Genomic DNA, 26,632 nt, shown 5'->3' with positions numbered 1-26,632 from the left:
TTCACTCTTGCTTTGTAATCAGCGTGGGGCTGCTTCTTTAAGGCGACTGCGGCCTATGCGATACGTATGGAGCCGAGCGGCTTGTTTACTGGGCGCTCTTGCATATCTTGTGCTTTTGTGTTGTTTTTCCTCCATCGCGCCCGCAGCTACGGGGGTCCGGCCTTTTGATATGCTGACAGTTTACCGAGGGAAGAAAGATAAGAAATTATTTTGGTTTAATTGAGTTGAAGACCTAATGAATGTTAGGCCACACTTATCTGCTGGTTGGAAGCAACAGTCGATGGTATCTCTCGTTCGCCCACTTCCTCGCTCGCTCTCCCTCCCTTTCCGTCCCCGCGTGCCTCGTTCTGCCCGTCGACCGATCCAAGTTCTCCCCTGCGCGGGTTCGCGAGCCGGCCGCGGCCGGAGACGGCGCGGGGACGACGCCCCTTCGGGCGACCGCCTCCCGAATCTGAGGGGATGAAGCACATGTTGCCACAGATAAAGCAGTGTGATCAATCTCATGGATGCACAACGAATCAGTGGAGCGAAAGGCTTTGAAAATCAAGCTCTGTCCCTGATGTGCCCAGCAATGATTATGTGGTCAGTGGCGCCAAAGGCAACCAGTAAACATCAAGGAACTAGGAGCAGCGGGCCTGTCAGTTCTCAACACTAATTAAACATACACAAGAAACCCAGTGATATGATGCCAGCAGGGCAAAGGCTGACATCCTCTGCTGCTTATTAAGTTGAAAATCCCGATTGCCAGTTAAATTATTTTATTTTGGCGCGATAATAAATTCATCTCAGACGGACATCTCACCTCGAGGTGCGGCGGCTGAGGCCGACTTTCAGCCCCCCAGCACCGCCGATTAGCAGCTGTTAACCAGACGCCGGCTAACTAAGCGCGTATCGATTTACAATGCGGCGGCGAACGGCCGCGCGTGACTCTCACAGCGGGCGACTGGGAGGGAGGGAGGCAGTTCGTCAAAGTTAAATCCACCTACAGCTGGAAGTGACTAACTGGAAACGCTAACAAGGCCGCGGACGCCTATTTCTGCGCAGGCGGCAGGAGGACGGCCAGAAAAGTGGGAAAGTTACATAAAATATCAGCATCTCACATGTGTTAACTCTATAAATGCCATTCAATATGGTTCCAGTAGACTTTGTGCATGAATGGACATCTTAGTTTGTTTATTTCTGATGTTCAGCATCATCTGGCATCACATCCTGAATATACTGATGTATACAGCAGCAAATACATTCCTCACGAAGCTCTGACTCCAGTTCATATCAGGCTGCTTGTCGCCACTAAACAGCCTTTGTTCCAGATGTTGAGAGAAAGTAAAAGCAACTTTTTTGAAGCCGCGGCGTTCGACTTGTTGAGCAGTTGTCAAAAGTTGCGCTGACGAGCGCCTTTAGTCATTATAAGATGTGACCGACGCCGCAGCGCAGATACTGACACCGCCGGGTTCATTCCGGGGATTTCGGCGTGTGACAACGTAAACAGTGCGACTTGTCAGCGCCTGTGAGTCGACTGTGGCTCTGGACATGTTTTATTGGCGCCGTCAGGTGCGACGGGAGCTGCTGCGGTGGAGCAGATGAGCTACAGTAACCGCCGTAACATCGTTAAGGTTCACAACGGCATGCGACACATTATGACAACAACATATTGAGCATAAAATATTTATGGCTGTCGGCTTTGAAGTGTCATGAATGCAAGTTCCTAAATTCAGAATCATTTAAAAGGAGACTCTTATAACTATTATTAGGGTTAGTTCAGACACAGTGAACCACTGTTCCGAGAACCACTTTTTTTGCTTTGAATGCATATAATTTAGGAACGCTTTATTATGTTGCTGTAAATGCCAATATTAAATCTGAAATACCATGATCTGACTCTCGGTGTGCATCAGCTACCACGTAACCCATTCTGAGGAGTGTGCAAGGCCAAAAAACTTCAAGTGATCTTCAACGCAATCTTGAAAAGCAACAGAATCAAAAAATGATGTCTGCCAGACTAGCTGAAGAATTCCCACAAGCTCACTGAGCTCTTGACATTTGTAAATTTGAATTTTGTATATTTTACCTAATATAAAATGGCAGTTTTAGGATTGCAGTTCAATCAAGTTGAGCCTGGGGATAAGCGTCCGCACCGGCTGACTGGCTGCATTTAAAACCAGACCTTGACACGGCGGAGTTTTCTGTTTCTTGGGTCATTTCATGTCTCGTCTCCAGCCCTTCAAGTGATGACGCTATCAAAGAAATTATCAATGCCACGAGTCCAAAGGAACCCACAGCATCGTCAGTTTACCGGCAGCTCCTTCTTGTCACTTGTGATCACTTCCAACATGTAGGTGAGCCCAGGACCTGTGGAGCTGCAGGATGAAGCAAAACGCCGCAATATCATCTATCATCCTCATTCACACTTTGTCAGAGACCCACCTGCACCGTGAAAGCGCCGTTGTGCTGTGATGACGGTGACCCCGCGGTTAAGCAAGGCTAACACTGTGTGATGTGTTGGGGGACTCTCTCGCCTTGATCTGGAGACACCGCCGGCATAAATTATAGGCGCGTTCCACGGATCCTCGGCAGAAGCCTGCGCTGGCAGCCCTCCAGCTCAATCACATTGATTTTCCATAACAATATGAAGAACACTGCTCACTGCCGAGGATTAATGAATTGCATCTTCAGAGTCACTTTGGCATTCTTAATGAAGGTAGATGAATTTCCCAAAGCAGGCCAGCTGTGTTTGAATTGGTGCTGACTGTGCCAGGGCACATCCATGGTGAAGCCAAAGAAAAAACACAAACATTTCACGGGCTCATAAATCTTCCTTTGGCATGTCAGATAATTTTAGTAAAAACATATGACTCAAAGTGTGACATTTATCACCATCAGGCTCGTGGCCCCTCATCCTGATTTTTCCTCCCTCCTCCTTTGTTCAGCAGAGCTGAACATGTTGTTGCTGTTGGCCCGAATCGACTGGCCTGACACTGATAATGATCTCATTATTTTAATAAATCTCAATTGTCCAGTTGTAATAGGAAAGATGAGACACGTACATAAAATAAAGTAAGGTCAAGCGCTTTAAACAGGTAGCGCAGGTCGAACCTTAAAGCCAAGTCTGCCTGGTGTTGTTAAATTCTGCCTAAAATAAATGAAGGGTGGGTCCAGAGTAATTCCAAGGCAGAAGGAGGTGAAGTAAAACAAAAAGGTTGTGACTAAATGACTAAATACTGACCAGTGTGTCATCATGTGGGAGACCTTTATTAGTATAATTATTTAGTGATATTTTTAAAATAGCAGCCACTTAAATTTAAAGCCACTCATCCAAAGCTGTTGACAGACAGACAGACATTCAGACAGACAGTCAGACAGACAGACAGACAGACACTAACACACTGAGAACACCGCTACTAGCGAACTGAGAGCCGCTGACCCGACCTTCCATCACTCCTTAAAATACATCAGCATAACATTAGTGCTGGCATCGTATGTGTCTGGACGCCCATAGCAGCCTTTCAAGACATTTAGTGGAACAACTTATTACCAAGGGGTTCATGCATTTTTCTTTGTGATGAATAGATTAATGAAATGGAAATGAGAAAAACTCGCTGTGACACGGCTCCTTAATAGACCGGGCAGGAGCTGGAAACAAACTATTTTCTGTCGTGATATAAAAGTACACATTCACCCACAACATGTCAGGCTGAGCTGCCTCTGTGGAATATGCAAAGGCGAGGAGACAGACCTGTTTTTTTTCCTTCTTCCTCTTCTTCCCAGTGAAACTGTTCCGTTGAACACTTTTACTTTTAAGAGAGCATGTGTATGAGATGATACAAGTGGCTGGGATGTGGCAAACCAAGGTGGGATGGCTGTCACCAGTGGGCCCCACCTCATATGGGCTGTGCTGGTGTTGTCCTGTGGGGCGTTCGCTGCAGCTCCGTCCCCAGCTGATTCTGATAACAATTAATTCAGCGAATCAGAATCTCTGCCTGACACCCATTCCCATTTCAGAGCAGCCGTTACGTGCACATTGACTCAGGTATAATCATTTGTTGAACTTTCAAACCCGTCTTTCTTGATAAGCAAACCTTTGAATTATTTTTCTGCTTGGCTGTCCCTGTGAAATAGCTCTCGGCTAATGTAAGCCTGTTTTCAGATACAGTGAGCTGGATCTGCGGCTGCGGGAGCGAGACTGCGTTGCCCACCAACACCGATCTGCCGAGGTGAGAAAGTGCCGTGCACTTTGCATTTTAATCATCGTCTGTTAAAGTGAAAGTCTACCTTTCATGGTGGAATTTTTAAATTGGCGTCTGCACAGCGGGCGCCAGCAAACAGACAGCTTGTTTTTGCATTGCATTTTTTTTTCGCGCTGTGATGTTTTCTCTGTAGTGAGATGACTCTCAGCCTCCCACAAACTATCCCTCTGTGGTACGAGTGTGCTTCAGTCGAGAGACACGTAATAGGGAAACAACAACAATGCGAAGTGTAATGATCATGTCTGCCTGAATGGAGCTTGACCATGTCACCTTCTCCGCGGGTTAAGGAGATGCTCGGGACACTGCTCCGAGTGATACAATAACACACATAGCGGGCGCAGATGACACCACACCCCTTAATCTCTGCGTCCTCCTGTCCCGAGAGGAAGCACATGATACAAGTAATGTACAGGTCGTATTTCACACAATGACAAGTTGCCTGAACCTGTCCTTCCCCCTCCCTCTCACACATGCACCCTTCCATCACACTCCCCGAGTTTTCCAATATTTTCAGCAAACACGGTAAAAGCATTTGGGAAATGCAGCTCTAAATCCAATTTTAACCTGAAAATATATTTAAAAAAAAAAAAGCTTTTTAAACAGAGAGCAAGCAAGATGGACCGTGTAGCCTGTTTGAGTATGTATGTAATTTGATTCCTAACAAGCATGACATCACTTGCAAGCGGCTAAAATAAAAGAGAGAAAACACGGCGGAGACGCGCGCGGGGGCTGGATCCCCAGTCGCCCCAGAGCCGGCTGGAACCAGCGTGAAGCGCCGCCCGCGGGCAAACGGGATGAGGCACGCTTGGAAAGGGAGGCAAACAAATGGGCTCGCCACACTTGCATATGCTGCGTTCCCGCTGCCACGCAGTCGCACAACGAGCGGGGGGGGGCGGCTGCGCCCGCGGCCTCCTCCGCGACACCCTGGGCCGCGCGTGGCTCTGGGTGCCAGCGTTGAAATGTCTAACATTCGGGTCAGAACGGGGAAGTACATCTATCTTCCCCCACGCCGCGGCCCGGCATTGATGGACGACCCGGCCCGCTGAGTTGTGGCGGCCAGGTGACAGTGCTCCATTAATAAACAGATTGCAGGGCTCCTCTCCTTTGTGTGCCATCAACAAGAGGTGCGCTTCTTTATTATTTCCGTGCCACAGATAATAAATACTCATAAACCTAATGACGCCTGATTACTGCTGCAATTTTTGGCTCATTAGGCTGATTAGCTGCAATTGTGCAACTCTGTGGATGCCGGATGTTTAAAAATACACTCCTGGTGCTTTGTGCGTGTGTGCTGTGGGTTTAACGGCAGCTATACTGTGCGGCTCCTCCGCCGGCGCCGAGCACATCCATTCCGGACTAAGTGACACTATTTTCTTAACACAACTTTTTAGCCGCGCCACACGTTTAACCCCGAGCCCCTCGCCGGCTTGTGTTTGTGTGTTTTGCATCAACAGGGGTGTTCTGCGGTAAAACACTTCAATCATGTTGCCTCACGCAGGCTGCTGTGGTGCAGGACCGTCTCCTAATTTACAGTCCTTGGTGGTGGGAAAATGTCCTTCAATGTCAGTGTGAGCCTTCTGTGTCCACAGACAAATCAACAGAGCGGGTGGAGTCACTGACCCCAATAATTTAGTGCATTACTCCAGACGTTTTTCAGATGCTGAGGAAAGTGCCCATTTTTCCCAAATCGAGCCTTGGCCCCTCCTGTTTATTACAGGTTTGTGACCCTCGCTGGGCCCCGCTGAGCAGGGGTGATGGAGGGGGGCCGTGTTGTTGCAGCAAACAGGGGTCGTCGCAATGACACCATGCATCTCCACATCAGACAAAACAGCCTGTGAGCTGTTTAAAAAAAAAAAAGCCAAGAAACCCCAAAACCCATGAAGCTTTAGCGTTAGCGGGATTTGCCAGATGGTATACGTGACACTGATAAAATTGAATGGTCAATTTTAAAGCAAGATTTTTTTTCTACCCATTGGCCTAAATGAGCTTCTCTAATTGAAGGATACAACTGGTGAACGTGACTATTTCAGATTTAAAACTAGAAGCAAATGGCAACGATTTCTCTCAAAACCCTTCAACTACTGTATACAGCACAACAAACTTTGTGAGTATCACTTGTTAAAGATTAATTTTTACTCTCCGGAGAGATCAGAACAAATGCTGCGTTTGTTCTGTGTGTGAACTTTCTCCATATAAGCAGGAGGAAATATGAGAGTTTAGCAGTTCCACACTCACCGTGTCAGGTCGCTGAGCAAGTGCCAGCAGCACGTTGCTGCCGATCGCTGTGCGTACGATTCAATATAATTGCTGCTATATATATACATACGCACTGACGCTATGATGTGTTTTCACAACACCTTGCATGGAAGATTAATTAGAGAAACTGCAAATTTAGTCATATCTCATTTTAATATCCATCTAATTAGCAGGTGGCATGAAGGTAATGGCTTTTTTAATCGGCGCAGGCACCTTTACTTTCACTTCAACTGTCACGAACATGGAAAAAATTGAGAAAAAAGTTGAGGTTATTCACGTTAGCGTGTGTGTAAATTCACCTGCTGCTTGTTGCGTGACAAACAGGGCACTACAACAACGAAAAGGACAGCTTTTCTAAACTTATGGGGGGCCCGAATTTTGGTTTGGCCTTGGGTATATGATTTGAAATGCTGGATGACCCTGAAATGTAGACGTGGGCAAACTGTCCACCACAGAAACACTGCGCTGCTTTACCTGGTGTCTCTTTGTGTTGTTAGTCGAGTACATGAATCATTAGTTTAAAAACCTGAAATAATCTGATCCAATCAATTCAAAATCGCATCTGAAGCAATGCAGAAAATTGACACGAGTGCACGAGCGAGAGAGAGACACAAGTGATTAATTCTGCCTCCTATCTACACATCTCTGGGAGCGAAAGGAGAAACATCACGACAACAGTTCATCACTGAAGGTAATAAAACTGTTTCAGTGACAACAATGGCACTTTTATTGTATCTTTCAGTGACGGGGGGCACAGAGAGGATCTGTTTATGCACTGTGGAGGAGGAGAGTGAATAAGGGATGGCAACATTGATCTAAGACCCCAAGGCTTCATTTTCCCATGGAGACACCATGGCTAATTAGGCTAGCATGTTGCCTGTTCCAGCACAGCTGCAGTGAGAGATTAGACAGACAGGAGCTGCCAGCTGTTACTCAGACGCAGCATCACTGACTAATTGAGACCGGCAAATGTTCACGGAGCAAGGCCCGTGCCAGTCGCTCGCATCCCGGCGTTCGCGGAGCGTCCAGAGTATATCATCCAATGATAAGGTTAATCAATGAGACCGCTGTGGAACAGAGGACCTGATTAAAATGTAAATACCCCCAATGTAAATGGCTCAATTGAATCGTGGGAAATTACAAGCTTTCCTCATGAGAGCTCTTGTAAATGATTTAGGGTGTTGTGAAAACCAGGGCGGATTCGCCGCTGAAGGCGGATCCGTGGAAGCGGCCGGTGCGAGGCGCACTAGGTCATCGGCGGTCGAACGTCAACGCACAGGGACGTCTGTTTGGGGTTCGTCACATGCAGAGGTTAGACGCTTTAAAGACGTCAGCGTCTGTTTCCACGCACGGTGTTTGAGGAATGTTCTCTTTGCTTGGCAGCTTCGTCTCCACTCCGCACCACATACTGTGGAATTCAGTACGGCAAGGCCAGTAGCGTTTATTCACAACACTGGCTATGCTGGATGTCCTGAGAGGTTTCTACATGAAAGGAAAAGACTGGATATTAATTTAAAAAGAAATAAAAAGACAGGAAAAGAAATATATAATAAATACCGTATGTCTCAGGGCCCCGTGTCCCCACAGTCCAAGAAAATAGGCAAACTATGCAGCATTTCCCTGCTGTGCTCTATAAAGACGCATGTTAGGCGTGTAGGTGTGCTGTTTGCTTGGCCCTGCGCTCCATATACCATCATTACATACCGTGACGAGCCTGAGTGCCGAGAGTCGGCTGCTTTATGGGTTATCAGGACTGAGGGAGAGGAAGGATGACAGTGAACGGCGCTTTGACGCAGCTGTCCACTAGAAGAAACGATCATCTATAAGGCCCGTACAGTCACACACACACACACACACACACACACACACACACACACACACACACACACACACACACACACACACACACACACACACACACACACACACACACACACACACACACTCTTGACAAACTATCATGTACAATCCTGCCTGTATAGCGCTGTCAGAAGCCAGCCAAAATAATCTCTCCTGCAGAAGAATTTAACTCTGTACCTTCTGGCACAGTCAAGCGATGCAATTTAATGGCTCCTGTGATAACTACCGGAAGAAACTCTTAAAACTTCAGAGCTTATAATAAGCTTGTCAGCTTATCATATTAGGCTTGTGAGCTTATAACATTAGCATTTAAATATTCTCGCGGATGGCGTGATGTGATTGGAGGGCTTTGCCATTTTGACTTTGTCATTGAGCAACGAGGGAGACTAGTTGATGCTGGTATGACAAGACTGTTAGATCATGTCGCGCCATTGTTTCCCACAACTGTGTGAGAGCTTCACAGGCGTTTGGATGCGCTGAAATATTACAAAAACACACCAGATGTTGGAAGACAAGTGCTTCACAGTAGATTCTGTCAGAGCCTGTTATGAAGCAGCGGTTACCTCTGCGTTTTAGCCTAACCAATATTAAAAATGTAACCATTAATATTGATTCAGAGTCTCTGCATGTTGGAAAAATGCCCCATCCACTTGTGTAATGAATGACCCACCTCCAATGAAATTACAGGCAAAATAACTTAATATATTTGGCAGTGGATGTGATCAATAATGATGGATTCGCCCAGCTGATAGTCAGATTCTTCTTACTGGCAACAAGCCGAGGAAAAAAAAAGTTGTTGGAGCAAAGTTGTGCGCTTTGCATAACATCGCTACATACAGTACTTGTGAAACATTTTGTGGGCCATAGACTTTTCATCCTTTATAATTTCAGGCAGCTGCTTATAAACTAGACAAGTCTGCTTCAGGGGCATATAAAAGCACAGCTTGAGATTTTACGCTGGAAAACAGAAATCAATTAAAAATGCAAGACACGAAACGACTAATCTGCTGTAACTTTATCTGCAGCCGGCGTCCGTCATCGCAACCGGTTTAAACCTACGGTGGGAAACTCAGCCGTTCGTGTCACTTTTCTCTCGTTCGCATCTCCAACCCTGGCTATTTTTCACATGTATTGACGGTGCGCGACATACGAAAGGCCGCATCGAGGTCACGATCTCCTCGCTCCCCGCCGTACGAACCACCCGGAGGAAATGAGACACCATGTAACTTATGTAACCTCGCAGGCGTCCACATTCAATCGACGCGGAGAGCCGCGCTTTGAGCATGCAGCGAGCCCGTGTGCTGTTTATCACCTGATCACCGGCGATGCTCGCTCACCAACCACCCAACCACTCTCAGATTAATGATCTTCTCTGGGAGATGTGGGACCGAGAAAGTGAGCAACTTTAGGATTGACAGAGATTATTAAACAAAACTAATTATAGTCATTGGTACAGAACAATAATATCCTGCATACTAAAGTATTCATGTGGGAGATTAAAATAGGCTTATCCATTAAAGATGTGATATTTCATTCTATCTACAAGAGGAAATAAGTGTAATAGGTCTTTTTATCTACGAGGAAATGGGCGCCAGCAGAGGTAGATCAATTAATAATTGAATATGCTTTTCCATCAGATAGAACGTTGGTTGTGTACTTAGCAACCGGCAAATGCAAGTGCTAATACATTGAGATGATCTGGCATCAAAGTACACAGAAAGTGTGTAAATAGCTCTCCAACCTGTTTGGCAGGTTGCTGTGCAGGTCCTGCTGTGAGCAAGAGCACATTCCGTGCCTCAGGATATTCTGATTGAGTTGATTGATGGTCCATTGGCGCCAATGCTTTTTTTTTATGCCGGTAAATTGATATGGGAAGAATGTTTGACTGTGTTCACCAGCTTCTCCAATGATGTGTTCTCTGTAACAACCAGCTCGCAACGACAACAACGCTTCATAATATTTTATTATTGTATCACTTAATATCTGTCAAATACTTTCTTGTGTTTTGAGGAGGGTGGTTCTTACTGTGTGAAATGAAGAAGCTACCTAGAAACGATCACTGTTCCCTATGTAGGTCATCCATCGCACTCATTAATAAGATGACTGCACAATTAGGATAAAAAAACGCTTCCTAATATAATTTTAAATGCATTGTTGTTGAACTGCACTAATCCCCCGTGTTGCTTTTAACTGTTAATTTAATGCCCCTTTTCAATCCAAAAGTAATTTTCTAGCACTATTGTGCACTAAGTACCAATTAAGTCACAATATTCTTTACTTTAATGACTATTCAATTGCAGAAAGTTATGGTTTAGGAAAAGAAACTCAGGTGAAAGCTTGCTCTGTGCATTATTATTATTTTAGACGTGAGCCACAACCACCACAGCTTCCAGAACAGCTGGAGCCGATAAGTGTCTTACAGTCTTTAACTATTTAACTTGAACCTGTGCTCAAACTGTGACCTCAGGCAGCTTAAAGTCAAGCCCATGACAGTGGGATGAAACAGGCTTTTTTTTTAAAAAAAGGGTTGAGAGCTGTGTTGTTTTTCTACAACAGTGTGATCTTGTTCCAGAACATGTTGCGAAATAAAGACTAAAAATACGGCGCTGAAACAGAAACGTCGAAGTCCTCGCAAAGCCTCCAACAACAAACAGAAATTTAAATCCCCTCTCTGCTGTTTACTCTGAACAGTCTGAAGAAACGGCGTCAGACGCAAGCTAGTGCTCACGGCATCCTTGTCACCTTTAAGACATTTCTTCCTCCTCACCTCATGCTAAGAAACACTGGTAATAAATATTAATGATTAACTATCAGAGCAGAGCTGATTAAATTATACATGGATCAATGAGGTTAGTGAGTGAGGCATTAATAGTTAAAGAAGGACTAAACATACCTCTTCCCTCAGAATGTCTGTATCCTCTCTAAATGGCGCCTCATCACATAATGAGCTACTTAACTGCTCAGGCCCACGTCTGTCTCCTGCATGTCTTATGATCCACTAACATACAGTATGAAAACAACAAATCTCTCATTAATTAGTAAGAGGAGCGATGTATTATGTGCTATTAGACATGAACAGTCAGCGCTTGTCTGACAGAGCCACAATTTAGCGGGGACCGGGTTTAAAATGCGATAATCAGGATTGTTTTCCTGTTCAAAGAGGTGTCGTCTCTATTATGTTTATTTCCTAATGCTTTAAGTGACGCTAGTCCAAGCGAGAGTTCTAATAATGTGAAACTGCAGCAAACAAAGTGAGTCCTCAAAACAGGAAGGGGTTTGGGTTTAAAGGCTGTAGGCGTTCGTCACGTTCTCGTATCACATCAGCGACACCGTCGAGCAGAGAGAACGCTTTGTCTCCGCGGGACAATCAGCTGTGTATTCAAATCAAAATGACAGACAGGGATATTAAAGCTCAATGACATTTTATGAACCTCTAATATTGCCTTTATGCATTGAGGGATTTAAAGCCGGATCTCTATGGAAGTTCATGTTCGTCAGTTTGTTGTCTGCCAAACGCGGCGTCGCTGCAGAGGCAACGGACCTGGGAACATAATGTGTCTAATGTTGGCGCGTGAGCAGAGCGTCGTGTTGATACTGTAGCTGCATTAGGACTTTTTATTTTTGGGAAAATGATGCACATGGTCCCATTTTGTGTCTCCTCTAAGTGAGAAATCAGACGTAGTGTTCACATGGTGCGTAAACAAGCAGACTCACCCGGTGAATTTGAGCGGATTCGTTCCATGATTGGCTTTAGGCACTGAAGCGTAGTGCATGGTTTAATTATAAAATCAAATCCATGAGCATTAATACTGTACTCTCTGACCTGATATATAACCTTAGGGATAACAGCCAAGGGCAGGGGGGGTAGGTGTAGCAAGAAGGGAAGTGATAAAGGATGAGAGACACTTTTTTCAAAATTAAGAAAAGTGCTCTTTGTTTAGTCAGGTGTGGAGCCCTGCGGTGATTAGGCACTCATATGGCAGCCATGGCGGCTGGAAGCCATGCAGAACTAACAATAAGCCTGATCTCCATGGGCCAATTAGCCTTTGGAGTTCCCATGTAAAACCTTTCATGAAGAGCCTGCGAATGGGGGCCATTAGATACAGAGAGCCGTGCCAGAAGAGCCCGTGTCTCCAGTGGATATCTTCTTCCCTGTCCAGTCAAGCCTGCACTTGTGACAAGCAGCCATGTCCTGAAACTGTACACGTTGGCTAGCAGGGAATAGAAAAGTGACACCGTGCCCTACTGGAAACCAATTACAGTCCTCGAATCAAAGCCTGATCGGCCATTAGGGTTGGCATAAAGGGTCGATTGATCCCATATCAAATCTTTATAGACAGAATCACCTATAAGCCGGGAGCTGTGGTGATCATGAACTGAATCTTTGGGCTTGGGCTCAGTGAAGACCTTCAGAATCAGAAGAAAAAACTGAGTTTTCTATTGTTAATTCTACACTTCTGCACACGGAGAAAAAAACCTCTTAACTTGAAAAGGTTTGAATGACATTTTGTGGCTGGGCCTTGAAACATCCCTCGGTGGCTGTAACGCTGCAGGAGCAGCCTCGGCTTCGCTCGGCCCCCGTACAGCATGCAGAAAACTCCATTTGTCACATGGAGAGAATGCGGCATTGTTCAAAAGTAGATAAAGCTGTTGTTGTTGAGTGAATGTGGCGAGTCTGCTTTTTCTTCGGAGGGCACGTTGGACGGCCCATGTTTTCTTGTCGGCAGTCTTGTCGGCTGCCGCGCTTTGCTAACGCGGCGGAGTACGCGCGTGCGTGCTAGCTGGTCCTTTGACGCGCGTGGAAGTGCTAGCGCGCGCGGCGGCGGCCGTGCACGCTTATGTTGATGACTTTTCCCCCGGATGCGCCACCTCCCCTAATCACAGCCGAGGCGCCGGCTCCTCCTCATTCCGGATTCTCCTCACGCCCCAGCGCTGGGTTTGAGTCGCATTCACACTGAGAGGTGAGCAAAAGCCCCAGCTGCCAACTTTTCCAGGAAACAAGAGCCGAACCCAAAACAACAAGAAGGAAATAATTTCCAACGCTTTGTTTTTCATATTTGCTCCAGTCTCCTGGGGGACTGAACTCTGAAGAACAGTTGGGGTAGCAGCCTCAAAGCCTGGCATTTCCAGTGAGGATTAAATACCTGGAATTTGAAGTCAGTAGAAAATGAAAAACTGTCTCGCCTGCATGAAAGAGCAACCTTGTCATTATTAGCTGTAGAGGGAAAATATGCAACTTGACAGAAGCGAATATTGTCTTCTGCTTTCTTCTTTCAAGGTGTCCTCCTTTTCTCTGTCAAGATGCTTACATTGTGGCAGCCTTGAAGTGGAGGAATGTTGCCATTTTAATTGGGATTTTGTTAGATACATGTGCCATTAGCACCGCAGGAGTTAACTTGCCGCGATCAACATAGTCACATCGCTCAGAGATATTTTACTTGAAAGCGGTGCTATTATTGGAGCCTTTTAGCAAAGGTTAGAGACATACGGTGCAGTTTGCCCCAGTCGTTTTATTTAGACTCGCTCCCTATGTGATCTTTCATCTTATCCCCGAATATGAACCACAAGTCACTGTCAAATTACAAGTAGCACACGCGACCGCATTCGCGTGGCAATTAATGACCCCGTGATGTGAAAAAGCTCCGTGCTAATCAGTTTTGTCATCCATACATCCAGCGGAAGCCACAGTAGCATGGAGCCATGTGTTGCCAATTCAACATCAATCCGCGGCGTCTCACTCTGTGAGGAACAGCAGGGGTGGAGGCGTAGCCGCCCTCGCTGCCGCACGCGTCCCAATCTCTGCAGAATATGACTGTTATTTGACTAAATTGAGAGCCTAGTCTGCTGAAATGTTGTGAAATGAGCACAATGCCACTTAAAATGCGGGCTCCGCGCATGAAGAGATGCACTTCCCCGCCGTAAGGATTACCTGAATGCAGACGTGCTGCTGCTGACGGCAGCGCGGGGACGGAGTGGGTGGTCGGGGCGCTGAACGGGTGGATGCATTCGTCTTGGCTGCTGACAAGCCACAGCCCATAATGACGGATTTTTACAAATTGTTTCTTACTTAACCGTGACCAAAGCGTTTAAATTTTAAACCCTGACTCATTCTGAAACGTGGATTGTTGCTTGATTTCCAGGTTTGACCTTCACCGTGCTGGAGAGCGTGACGTCACCGTGGTCTGAAGAAGTCTTTACTTTTTTAGGTTTATGATGATTATGAATAATAACTACTGTTAATTAACGCCGAGTGTGTTTAAAGATTGACTGCAGACAAGAACAATCATGAACCACAGATACACTTGTTCTTGTGATAATGGTGCTCACAGTTTGAACGTGTGTGTGTGTGTGTGTGTGTGTGTGTGTGTGTGTGTGTGTGTGTGTGTGTGTGTGTGTGTGTGTGCGTGTGCGTGTGTGTGTGTGTGTGTCTAGGAGGAAATGAAGACAAGCAACCTGCATTGAGACACTCCTCCCCTTGTCCGGGCCACACCGAACCAAAGCGAAAGGTACTGTAGTCCTCTCCGAGGAAAATTGTCTGACTATGTTTGATAGATCTCGCTGTAATAGATTTGATTTTAAATGAAAATTGCAGTCACCCAGCTCAAGCGATATCTAAGGGCTTATGATTTGCTGTGTGGATACACAGCCACCCCTGCAATTCCATCAGTCCCCAGTAGCTGACAGGAATGGATAGGCTCTATTAACGTAGATATAGGAGGCCTGAGGCTGTGTTGTAACTAGTGCTATTAATCCATATAGCTGGTCTATCGGTGCTCCCCTCTATGGGATCAAAAGGAGCCGCCTGCCGTCATCAAAGCGCCTCCTGAATTTGAAACGATTGTTTCTGGAAATGAATATAAATGTTTGGTTTGGATGCGGCTGCTTCTGTTCTTCATGCGGGGTGACATATTATGGTCTACACAAAATGTGCCCATTTTATCAACTATTATACCGTTATTTCATGAATTAAACAATTATCAGCCATGATCCTTGTTTGAGTAGCAGCAGTTTTGGAGCCATTAGACAACAAGGAGGGAGCATGTTTCCGAGCGTCTCGGCGACTCCTCGGTCTCTGGGGGAGAAGCGTGACACGACTGGCTCCTTTGATCAACACCAGCGCCATCAGGTCCATGTCTACGAGATATCCACTCTTGAAAGGGCCTCACTGGCTTATACACTGTGTACATTAGCAATTTAGATCCAACATGAAGAATATTGTAGAAGCATTTGCATCTCAAAGGCACAATTTTAATTTTTGAAATTGGTCTGAAGCTGAGGTGGTTTGATTTTTTTTTCTCTGGTCCTTTTCTTTGTGGCGTCTATCACATTGACTACTACTCACTGAACACACTGCATTTTACAATAAAACTTAAATAAATGGAAATGCTATTATCTCTCACTGAAAATGCTGCACCTTTAGTATAATTTATTAAAAAGGTTATGGTGACATCCGCATTGATGTAAAACAAAGAGATGCTAATGCAATTTTCATTTCATTGATGCTGCTTTCATTTGAATATACATCTATTGTATTTTGTTTGTGGCTCACATGAATAAGTAGATGAACAAAGTCTCGTAGTAACTTCACAGTGAACAAAACTCCTGCCGACTGTAACTTTGCCATTTCAGCGTGTCCACATTGCATTTTATCTGCTGTTAATATGTATGTAAATGCAGCCAACGCCGGCCTGATTAAGAAGCAGGACAAGTCTGTCGAAGGATCACGTCCTGTCCAAAAGCCCACAAATCATCAGGATCTTTACCGCGTTGGGTAATGAATGACACCTGCAGCATCCTGCAGAGTTCTTCCATCAGCTGCAAAATGTCCCTTGTAAAATGCGCAACTTGATTGTTCTAAATGTTAATGTCCTCTGAGCTTGGACATCTGATATTTCACCATTAAAGCAACAATAAAAGATGTAATATTGTAATGATATTTACCAACAGCTGTTCCTCAGCTCTTCCCAGGAGCTTTGGGGAGGAGGCTTAATGCTGCCTGGGTGGTTGACTTTATTGATCTTTGGCGGGAAAAAAAATGAAATGTCACAAGACATTTTCCTTAATGACATTTCTGCAAAAACAAAGCTAGAAGATTTCACCTTCAGTTCGAGAGAAACCGCAGCCGTCAAAATAAAAGCATGACAAAATTTTAAAATGCATTTGTCAAAACTGAAATTAAATGTTTTTAAAAATGTCTGAACGGTCACATTCTGCCGTGCAAACATTTCAGTCACTCAGCAAAAGAAATGCCTTGTCACCTGGGACTAGTGGTAAATATTGATATTTATTATGAAACATTCATTATTAAGTTACTTTATTCTGTAAGAAATTGAGAATTAGGCCATATTCAAATGATCCGACGTCTCAGGAGCCAAAACAAACCTTTGATTAAAAAAAACTGGATTTCCTACCATTTCTTAATACATGAAAAGCTTGATAACTTTGTAAGAGAAAAGTAGGGGTTCATCAAGGAAGGAGCTGGGAACAGAAGCTGCCGTGCAATGTAGTAGAAGCTGTTCCCATAATTGCTTCGTTAAAAACCAGTTGCTTTGTGTGTCCTAGAGTAATTAAGCAGTTGGAATTTTACATTACACTAGTGAAAATTAACAAAGAGCACATCTGGGTGTCCCATAGGTTTAGTCATTAAAAAGCCCATTATTTTTCAAATTACTTTTTCAATCTTTCAGCCCCCCTAATCCGGAGGTATTTCCCAATAGGCAAGTTCCCGTTCTTGTTTTGAATGACTCCTTTAGGAAAGTTAAACATTTAGCGGCTGGTGTGGCCTGCGAAGGCTGCTGAACTCTATTTCCAAGACAAATGTGGCTGGGGAGCGCGAACACACCACAAAGATACTAGAGCCAAATCTGTTGAAGCCATGAAGCCTGGCCGTTAACGAAAAAAAGAGACAACGAATTAATCCAGAAATGATGATTCCATGATTCTACTCAGGTGAAATGACAATAAGCCACAAATTGAATAAATCACTGAACTAGTTACTTGTGTGAGTAGTTTCTAGAGGCTCCCTTGTTGACCAGTCTCTTGTGAAACGAACTGCTGTTACTGAAAAGCAATACTGTCATTTGCTCCTAATAATAATATTCCTCCTGGGGAAAGCTAACATCAGAATATGTCACTAAAACCACTGAATAATCGTTAAGGAATGTGATGTTTGTGTCCACTGAGACCTTGACGCATTCCCACAAGAGCCTTCATTCATTTAAGTACAGTGGGGACGAGTGTGGGACGTGAAAAACCGCAGGTAAAACAAGCGAAGGTGTGTTGATGGGTCCTGGTGCAGTAGCGCTTCTAGCATCTGGCCTAATACACAAACCATATGTGAGAAAGTGCATCAGAACTTAACTGCATTACACGTGTGTTCATTTGAATAAGCTCCCGATATAAATTTGTATATAAACTGTGAGAATCAGTTTCCTTAAACTCAAACAGTCTCAAGCTGAGAAAAAAAAACACCTTCACTCATTCTATATCATAATATTAATAATATAATTATATTTTATTATAATAAAATAATAATTAACACAGGGAAATCAACAGTGGCTAAAAGGCCACTCTAAGAACGTAAATGTGCCTGGACTGAATGCATCAGCTTTAGTTGATATTACAGTAAACCTGATGGTCACTGTCAGCATTACTGTCTCACAGCTTCATGACTGGCATGGCAACAGCGCTCTCGTCTCTTTCTTCAGGCTCCGCTGCTGTTCCAACATCATAGAGGTTCCTTTGGTAGAGACAAATACATATACATGACTTGCTGTAGACGTCTGAACATCGCTGGCTGCACCACTGTGCTATTGTGAGCAGCCATCTCCTGCTGGCCAGTCCTAGACATTACCTGCATCCTAAGTAAAGGGCTGATTATAATTCATCTTACAGTGAGGAACAAAGATGCAAATGTGACAGGCTGCAAAATATAATATTTAGTGAGAGACTGACCTGTTAATTTTACACATATCTTTCCGGGTGTGTATGCACCTGCAGTGTGTCACACATTCAAGTCCACCATTCACACAGTGGGGAAAAAAGTTTAATAATGTAGATTATGTTTAATTATTCACAGTATCACAAGCACAAATTAGCATCACAGTGTGATTATTAATGTAGTTATGTATAGCCTATGCAGATTCTAGTGAATAAAAACATTCAATCTTTCAACACTGTCCTGATATAACCCCAGGCCCTGGTTACCTCTACATACAGTATATTTATATATATTTTTAAGTGTGTCCCAGTGTAGGGAGCATGGCATAATGTACTCGCTCCTCCTGAAAAATTCTCAAAGAGTACAAAATATAGGGGATGAATTATTTACCGACGTCAGAATATTTCTGGAGGTTTGCAACAGTGGTGGAGAGTAGCCAAGTCTTTCATCCATGTGAGACTCTTGACAGTGGTTGCTTCTGTAAAAGGCAGAGCCCGAGATAAGAGAACGCTTTGACCAGCCTTGCCTCCCCATGATAAATCTTTATCATTTTAGGTGATGGCCTGACCTCTAAGATGGCTGCTGGCCAAGGGGGTCCTCATTAATACAACTTGAAATCCTCTCGGCTCATTCTGTCTATTTTCTTGATGCCTGTGACCTTTCCAGGATTGCTGCTATCAAACAAAACCATTTTTGAAGCTAAAGAATTGGAGGAGTTTGAAGAGCAGATTGCATGATCGCGTTTGGTCAAAGAAGGAACAAAAGCTAAAGGTAGACTTGTGTGAGTTGTAGACACAGCGAGTGGAGGTTTATAATGATGCAATAACCCACAGTTCTATCCAAATCTGTTTTGAAGCAAGACATCGGAAAATGTAAAAGCAAGACAAGTTTCTGACTTGGTTTTGAACTACCCAGCAGGAACACAACTGACCTTCAAAGTTGAAATATGGTCGAAATCAGTCAGTTGTTTTTTGAGGTTGATGCTAATGTTAAAACATTTAATGCTAATGGCCGTAAAAAGGTTAACAAAATACTTAAAAGTTAACATTCAAATAATGTCAGTTGTTTTTGTGACATGGATGCAAACTTAAAACAATGTCTGATGCTAGCGTTTAATGCTGTTTCGATGATATTGAAATTGAAAACTTTGCTCCATCAACATTAATTCACTTTTTAAAATTAACACATTATCCAGTGGTCATTCAACCATAACTATGACATTGATCCAACTGTGATTCAATGTTGAAGTGCCTGCTGGGTATCATCACAAAATGTTGGGATTATTCATGAATATACCTGATAAATAAAAACGAGACAAAAACTTTGATGTGTCAAATAAAAATTAATGTTTTGAATGATTTCATTGATCTTCTTATTTTTTCTGAATCTAAAAGAAACATTTCTAAATAAGAGAAGCTTTCTCAGCTTTAAGCAACATAGATTTCTTCACTGTAAACTGTAAATTAGTCAAAAATAAGTTTCAACATTTATTTTAATTGCTAATGTACAGTACATTAATTCCAAGGCAAATGTGTTGCCAAGTACTAAGTAGCGTTTTACATGAATACATTTTACATACAACCTTTAAAAAGCCTGATTAGTTCTAGGTTTGTATTTGTAAAACTGGCCCCCAGGCAAATTTTGTCTCCAAGCAACCAACACATTAGAAACAGACTAGATACATATATGTACATACATATATATACATAGCATTACTCTTATGGGAAAGACACTATATAAAATGACAGTTTGGTTAATAATCCCTTTCAGAAATGAAGGTTTTGTGTCACAATTAATTCACTGGCTCTAATTATAGGATAATAAATGATATGGTAATTGGGACCTTTTTGAGAAACACATTAACTCGGTCAAAATAAATTATCTTGAATAAAAACTCTCAAATCCCGATAATAGAATGTCCATGTCAGGGGCCAAAGAGGAAACGTCTGCTAAAAGCTGGGATCCATGCGGAGCACGAATGTAACAGGCTGGAGTCTCAGTGGTGCAATAGTTTAAGATTAATAATGAAAAGTGCAGGCTTAGCTAAACGCTGCACCGCAGTTAACTTAGCATATGGTTATAGACGATCATATTTATTTTTAGTCTCCTTTAATATGAACTACTCCTGTTTTAAATAACTATCATAATGAGACTTTTAATTCTTCTTCATTTCACGTGTCTAATAAAATAAATTTATAGACCAACACGTAGCTTGTCTTTTCTAATAAAATATAATAAAGATATAGACTTTAAAGATTTTTACAGAGCATTTTAAGCAGCAATGCTTTGCTCTAATTCATGCACATGTTATTAGCTGGTCTGAGGGGGAAAAGCCGAGACAAATTGGTCTTAAAAGGCACAAACTGGTGCAGACTGCCCCTCAGACATTTGTTTAGTTGTAGTGTTTATCCCATCACACAGCACCTGTAATTTCTCCCATATGGTGCATAACTGATATGGATTAAACAATTAAGACTATTTTCTCTGCGTGACTTCTGGCTGCTCTCCCTGCCTTGAAGAACTGCGTTTCAAATTAAATTGCCCCAAAAGATGAGCCTGCTTTACTTCCCCCGAACAATTAAATATGGCAGGTCTTATTATCTATAATTTGAGGAAAAAGAGACGCGTGGAGAGTCGAACTTTCATTCAAAGCCTCGTTGTTCTTTTTAACGGGGAGATAACTTGCTATTTTTTGTTTTTGCTCGTCTTTTTAATGAATCTTCTGAGACCGACGCTGGCTGTTGAGCGGCTGTAAACATTCAGGTCGGAGCAAGGGCTGCTTCATAGTCAGGGCACTAAAATGAAATCCCTTTAATTTAAAGATGAGCCACGTGCAACATGTTGCTTGTGCACATAAGGCTCTCATTTAACATGGGTGAGGCCAAGCGGCACCACAGTCTTATCATCCACTGTTGACAGACGTTTAAGTCATTAGACATTATAATAATATAAGGACATGCCACCTCACACTGTGGCGAGACAGAAAAAGGAGGTGGTGGTTTTTCGATTGAGGAAGTCTTCAATCCAATTACGCTTTATAAAGAGAGCGAGGACAGGTGCACTAGTTCTTAAAGATTTCTGACAATACCCCAAAGCATAAGCTTCAACCGCACAGAGGACGCCCAAGTGTGTTGGGGTTAATTGGATGACCCAATCCATCTCAATTAAAGATTTTAAGGCGCACGTCCCCTTGTGTGTGTGTGTGTGGAAATTGAAATCAGCTACAGATGGCTCTTCCTGTGGGGTTGCTCCAAATAATTGCTGGCAGATACCACCCGCAGGAGGGTGAGTACATTTGTTCGCGGAGTCATAAAATACTTTTAAGTATTTGGGTCAAAGTCGGTGTTGACTAGCACAGTGTGTGCACGATGACGCTAATGCTACAGCAGGTTGGGCTTGCACAAACAGCACACGGAAGACTGTGCTGCTACAAGTACGACTTAATGAGGCCATATTTCAAAAAAGAACTTCAGGGGGCAAGAGTTCACGAGTAGGAGGGAGCGAGGGGGTGTACAAGTGTGTGTTTATTTTTTAGCAATCACTACACTGCACCAGCACTTGACTTAAAAGTGGGAAGATGAGATGCAAATAAGTGTGATTAGTGGACTCGGTGGGTGTAGTTCTGAAATATTAACCCTCTAGTGGTGCAGGATTGTTATAGGCACGTGGTTATTATTGACGAGACCCGACGGTCAGGCCGTTGCAAAGTTACAGTAATTATCTGGACTCATTCTGAACTGAGATCCAGACATTATCATTTGTAAATCAAGCGGTTCATGTTTGGAGTCAGTGGGCGGGTGCTACACCTAAAAATAAACTTTCATTTAGATATTTGGCTGATATTGATTGCATATTTCATCCTGCCAGATTCCTGCCAGACAAAGGCCACTAGTGCCAAATTGTTCCATTCTATGCAAATGACCTTAATGGACACAATCACTTACTGCCCTCCAGCTTCATTTGACACCGCCACACCGTTGGCCAATCACGTATCACCTGCCTTCACCATGACATTCATTGTTTTTAAGCACATTTCCTAATATATCAGAGCTTTCAAGCTTCCCCAGGTTGGTTGGATCCAATTAATATTCCAGAAGTTGTCCACAATACGGACTAAACCTCACGCCATCCAAAGCTATTGAATTACATTAATGTAGATGGTGCCATTCAATTAATTTAGCTCGCTGAAGGTTTTCTGCTGCTGGAAGAGATTACAGCTGTAGGAACATCTGCCATCAATGCCTCAGTTGTATTTTTGAGTGGCTTTTTTGCTTTTCATCCAAGCATTTCACAGAATTATGATTGATTGGTGGAGTTCATTCATACTACTTTGATTAATTATCGTCATTATCACAGTTAGGAGATAAAAAGCCATTCCTTTCTTTGTGATATATAATCAATGAAAGAATGACACCATTCATGAGTAAAATATACAGTATGCGCCAAATGTGACTCATACTGAACATCTTATGGATAAATCATTTGAGTATGGAAAATCATTTTACTCCATTAGGACTAAAAGTGGTGATTGTACTGATTATGCACATTATTGGTATTTAATATGAAACGCAGCTCAAAAACACCACATGCTACATGACAGGCTTACTCCACTGGCACATTTCTGAACCGCTGCATTTTAAAGTAACCGCGGTTACGTGCCGAAACCTTCGTTCTTCGATTGAACCATTAAAAAGGAAACGATCGAATCACTGTCGAAGTCAATGACAGGCTCTAGATTTGTTTGACTCAGATGGATGCTAGTGTGGCTAATAAAGTGGCCGGTGAATTAGAGTTACCACTGCAGACAGAATTATTATTTTATTCAGCTTATGCTGAAGTCACCCATATGCACCTTTCATACTCTGTGGCTATATCATATATAAAGAGCCTAACGGTTATTCATGCAATGATGTTCATTGGTGGTTCCTGCCCCCATTTCCCCAAATTCATAAATCACATAAACATTTGAGATTTTGATGGCTATGTAATATTTAAAATTATTTATTGTAATACATTAACAGCAAATCCCTATGTTTGACTATTGGTCTATTATCATATTTTATTTGTCAGGCTTCTACCGATCCTATCAGTGACACCACTGCCCCATTAGTTAAGTTATTATAAAGGGATAAACCTGCTTGCTTGAGCAGCAGCACCCAGACAGACGCACACCTAAACATTCCCGTCCTGACTCCCTCACAACGGCCATCTCAGCCGTCTGTGTTGACACCTATGGAATTGATTTCCCATGGCAGCACGGTCCATCTATTGCCACAAACATTGGCTGAGCCGCAGTCACATCATGTTGACACAGAACACAATCACTTCTGCTTGTCTGAATTGTTCCTGTGGCAAAATAAAAAAGACAAGGACTAGATGACGTCCGGCGGGATGCAGCAAATCGTCGTTGAGATTCAGCGCTAACCTCATTTTGTCATTAGTGCCGCGACGCTTTGGTCTGCACAACAAGCAGGGAGAGAAGCAGTTCTGTAATCAAAGGCTTCTGCCCTCCCAAATATGCTCACACACACCCACCCACCCACACACACACACACAATCTATTACCTATATCAACAGGAGAAAAGAAAGCGAGGGCTCAATCCCAGTCACACGGCTTCAAAGACTTTAGCAAGTTAGTGAACGTTGTTGGTTCTGGGACACAATTCAAACAACAGCAGACGAGAAAGACGAGTCTGTGCATCTGTACATGTACAGTCAGTTCACTGCTCTTTAGGTCCCCAGCATCTATTACAGGCTAAGAGAAGGTAACATTCACCACGGTCGTCAACAGGACAAACGCCTCATCAACAATGCTGTGACACGAAATCAATTGAACCCGCCGCCGGGTGAGGAAATAATTAATAAGAGGGAAACGTGCTAATGATGGTCAAGCTTGTCTGAGCCTAATTGTGCGGCTGTGCAAATACAGGAGGCAAACACGCGCATAGCAATCCCTTAACACCTGGGCGATAATGTTGATTTTGTGATTATAGGACATTCAATAGGATTTAATCGCTGCCCACACAGACATATTTACATGCTGCTGTGTTCTTGCTTCACCCACTAGTCATATTTGTAGTGCCATCATTGTTTTCTGTGGGAGAACCTGACATTTTTTGGTTGCTGGCTCTCTGCCTTGTGCGTTGCAGCATCGGTTCTGCGCCGTGCTGTCAAAACGTGAGAAAATAAATATTGCCCGTAAGAAACATTCAGCACGAACCTTTCGTCTTTTATTTAGTGCCGCACACACGAATCTCGGCAGCTCCGTAATCCTTCCTCTGTCCAAAATTGATATTTGCTCACCGGCTGAATATGGCAGAGACAGTCTACGCAAGCTCTCTCACTCCGACAGCAGCACTCAACGTTTTGTAAATCTGACGAAGGTTCACCCTGACGCTGGCAAAAGTTGACTTATTTTCTCCTTCAAATTCACATGAAACACACAAATACTGGCCACTTCATCAGGCACACGTGTAAAGTTCAGCCCAGAAGCTTCTTTTTTCAAGCTCTACAAACTATAACGGGGTAATGGAGTCCTACTGGATTGCATTAGATCAGGAGGTCGTTCCCTCATTCATTTTAAATATGAATGACAGCTACAGCCTGGAAAAGAGACGTGTCTAAATGCTGGGAGTGATGCAGTATTGGGTTTCAATTCACTTAAGAGGTGGACTGTATTGGTATTTAGTTAGAATAGAAGATGCAGCAATTATTAATGAAGACATGCCCTGCAGGTAATTACATCACTAATTTGGTCATGGTAGACTAGTGAAGTATCTGATTCTTCAATAGAACCGATCTGATTGACCAAACATGAGCCTAATTACCCCCACGGATAGGCAGACTGCTAACGGTGTCACATTAGCAGGTCCCCACCACACACTCCCATTAGTAAGCAGAGCAGTGGCTGGTGAAGGGTTCGACTGCGGCGCCCGACCGAAGGTTTCCCCTAATACAGTGTGTAGATTGATTCAGTGGTTAATGACAAGAGTCAGTGATAAAGCGACTATGCTCCGCTCCGAATATGCTTCAGGTAAATGTGAAGTGACAAATAGAGATGTTTGCATTTATCTGCGAAACTGCATGAACTACCAGGCAATTGAGCCACGGCCATTTACTTGTCTGCCCCGCATGATAATGTGGATAAATGACAAAGCAACTAAGTTTGGCTGCACACACACAAATAGCGTGCGAGTCAAAAGGCTAATCAAGCCGCCTGCCAAGCCGAGACAAGACTGTAAGTGCCTTTAAGTTCCTGTGCTCGTTACAGCATGTGGGAACATTATCACGCTGAACCAACGGGTGGCCACACTTTAGTATATTATACTTTTAATGCGCTGAATCGATATCTATCTAATAAATGTCGTTTAGGTTAATGCATAATGTTTATGTTCCTCTTATAGTTAATCTTATAAGAGTCAAAGATTTGCAGTCGGAAATAATGGACAGTTTTAATTTTACTGCTTTTCTCCAGTAAAAAAACAGAAATTATATATTTAAAAATGTCTTCCTGATGTTGCCTGCGATTGCTACATCTATCATTACAGCCTCGGTCTCTAGTTTGCCCACCACTACTATGTGGGTTGTTTGGCCATTACCAGCTTGTCAGTCTGTATCCGGAAGTCCCACAGTCGTTCTCAACCACCTTTGGGGGCGTCTCCCACTTGGACTTTGGGACTTCCAGCCTGTACTCAGCACAGACGTTCCTGTACACTACGCCGGCCACTTGGTTACGGTGTTCCTTGTGTGCCCTGCCTGCTAGCATCTCGCATCCTGCGGTTTTGTGCGGGATTGTTTCAGGGGCATCTTTGCACGGCCTGCACCTGGGGTCCTGCCTGGTGTAGTAGATCCCCGCCTCTATTGATCTAGTGTTCAGAGTCTGCTCCTGAGCTGCAAGGATTAGTGGGAAGGAAAAAAAACTATATATATATATATATATATATATATATATATATATATATATATATATATATATATATATATATATATATATATATATATATATATATAGTTATATATAGTTATATATAGTTATATATAATATAAAATTGTAATTACAAACTAATTCCCATTGATTTGTGCTATAATGGGCAGCCTCACTCAAACACTCAAGCAGAAAATCAGAACCGAGGTGAAATTCTATCGCGTTGGCTGAAGTTTTTTATTCCCACACTTCACACAAACTGCACTTTCCAGAGCCAAAAATCCCAACTTCCTTTGATATCATCATTAGATCTGTAGTACTGATGAGCCAACCTTGTGAACCTGGGCAAAAGCACGACTTGTAACGGGGCAGGAAAATTTTTGCTTATCGCACTTGGCCAGCGGTTAG

General features: G+C 43.4%; 1 long non-coding RNA gene across 2 annotated transcripts; it reads right to left on the bottom strand.

The window, feature by feature from the left end:
* Positions 1-17,798: 17,798 nt before the first annotated feature.
* Positions 17,799-26,185, bottom strand: LOC129604738 (uncharacterized). 2 transcript variants are annotated; one of them, XR_008695921.1, is made up of 4 exons: positions 18,869-26,185; positions 18,691-18,778; positions 18,315-18,353; positions 17,799-18,099 (listed from the first exon to the last, which is right to left on the bottom strand). It is a non-coding gene; the product is annotated as an uncharacterized LOC129604738 (long non-coding RNA). The 2 variants fall into 2 exon arrangements; XR_008695920.1 differs by lacking the exon at positions 18,315-18,353 and having other exon boundaries at positions 17,801-18,099.
* Between the last annotated feature and the right edge of the window lie 447 nt (positions 26,186-26,632).

Source organism: Betta splendens, chromosome 10, assembly GCF_900634795.4.
Source record: "Betta splendens chromosome 10, fBetSpl5.4, whole genome shotgun sequence".
Classification (NCBI taxonomy): domain Eukaryota; kingdom Metazoa; phylum Chordata; class Actinopteri; order Anabantiformes; family Osphronemidae; genus Betta; species Betta splendens.
The sequence above is the reverse complement of the archived record's forward strand: the minus strand, read 5'-3'. Positions and strand labels throughout refer to the sequence as shown.